Consider the following 2225-nt stretch of genomic DNA (forward strand, 5'->3'; position numbering starts at 1 on the left):
CCCCGACCTGCCCGCCGCCACTGCGTCGCACCTTCGGGCCGTAGCGTCGTGGCCCGCGGTCCACTCTGCTGTCACCGCGCGTCGACCTCCCGTGGTATGCGCCGCGCCGTCTCCCTTGGAGCGGGAACGCCACCGTCCGCGCCGGTCTTCATCACGCTGTCAGGGTTCTTCGCCTACTTCGAGCACCGCCGCCGCGCTCCTAACCTAGCCGCCGTAAGGCCGCCACCGCCGCTCTTCTTTGGCCGCCGTCGCCGCTACCCCCGTAGCCGCCGTCGCCGCTACCCCCGTAGCCGCCGCCGCCCATCCACCTCCTTCGTCTTCGTCCTGCACCAGCCCGTCACCAGCGTCGCCGTCATCTACCCCAACCATTTCGTCTACTCCGACAACCGCGGGCGACATCGGCCCCGCGCCGATTGGCGCCGCAACCGTCGTCGAGTTCTTCTCTGCTGGCCCCTCCGACTTCTCCGACATGGCGTACAGCTCGTGCAAATCTCTCATCTACGCATGCCCGGTGCTAGCAACACCGATGCGTGCCTTCGTCCACGACGTGTCCCCGGGCCTGGCAAGCCTGGTGCGGCGCTTCGTCAACTTCGTCTTCGTCCGTCTACGCATGCCCGGTGCTGGCAACACCGGTGCGTGCCTTCGTCTACGATGTGTCCCCGGGCTTGGCAAACCCGTCGCGACGCGTCGTCAACAACAACTTCTTCCCGGCGCACCACTACTTCGACACCACTACGCCCATGCTAACTCGGCGCCTCCTTGCGCCCGCGGCTCCACGGCGACTTCCTCGACACTGGCTACCCCGACTCGACATCGACCACGGCATTCTTTGCACGGCTACCTCGACCACGGCTACACCACCCTACGCTCTCGGCTACATCGACATCGGCACAAAGGGCTACCGCCTTGCTTGAGCAACCTCGTCGGTTTCCACTCCAGCCACGACTTCCGCGATGCGTCGACCGTTACGACTGTGGGGGGTGTCCGTCGGCTTGCCTTCGGATTCTTCTCCAGTCTCACCGTCTGCGTCGCTGCCGTTGTGACTGCGGGGGATGTTGAGTAACGTGATTGTATTAGAAAACATAGGATAAACTAGAAAGTATTCTGACTTGTCTTGTATTCCAAGTAGATAATGTACTCCTATATATATGCCTACGAGGCTCAAGCAATATAACAAAATATTCCACCAAACCTCTCTCTCCCTTCTAACCATTAGGGCTACGGATTTCGATAGACATGACTACATACATACCATGCAAAAAAAAGAGAGACATGACTACATGCATGCATACATGAGGGCGGGCGCGTGGCCTACGGCTGGCCACTTGCTAGACGCCCTACCCTACATCCCGTCGGAGTGACGTGGTCCTGGTCCAGGCGTGCGTGCGTTCGTGCATGCACCCGAGGTTTCCACGCCTATGGGTCAAGCTCGCCCCGGCGAGGTGAAGTTCCATCTCCTCCTTCTTCCTTCTTCATGTGGCACGGACAAATCTTCTCCGGCCGCCCCGCGATGGAAGTAAGTTCGACATTTGGTGTGCCGACGTCCAGATTCGGCTCTCCTCGAGGCGAGTCGACGTGTTGTTCCGACGTTTTTCCACGTCGTTCGTTCGTTCTACTCTTTCCTGGTCGATCCGGCACGCGCGCGCGCACGTGCGCCTACTCGTGTTAATCTGGCACGCGCCGCCTAGAATGTTCTGCGATGCGAGAGAGACTATGAATGGACTTCCGAATGATCGACGTCAAGCTCCGGTAAATAATGAGTAGCTCCACACACACTTTTTTTCTAGAAAAGAATCAGATCTATTATACAAATTCACGAAGTAAAAATACCTTAAACATAATAAAAATTACATCGAGATCCATGAACCACCGAACGATCATTGATGTCGTAAGAACGAGCCGCTGTCGCCGCTCCCATACCGGAGCCCGCCTGACCTTGTCAATGATAGTCCGGAAGTCTTTGTGGACGTGCTCCTAAGGACCAGCACCCTGCAGCTGCAGTCGTCGCCTTTGAATCCTTGAATTAGTCTGAATAACCGGACACAAATATGAGCTGGCGGGAATCTACGTCGAAACTCCGTCTAATCGGGCCTAACAGACGAACTTGATAAGGATCGAGGCCCGAAAGACTAACTCGAAGAAGTAGCGTGTCGTCATCCATCCAAACGTCACCCCTACGAAAACTGGAACCCAACATATCTGTTAGCGGGAGTCGAGACACCAAT

Source organism: Triticum aestivum, chromosome 1D, assembly GCF_018294505.1.
Source record: "Triticum aestivum cultivar Chinese Spring chromosome 1D, IWGSC CS RefSeq v2.1, whole genome shotgun sequence".
Lineage (NCBI taxonomy): Eukaryota > Viridiplantae > Streptophyta > Magnoliopsida > Poales > Poaceae > Triticum > Triticum aestivum.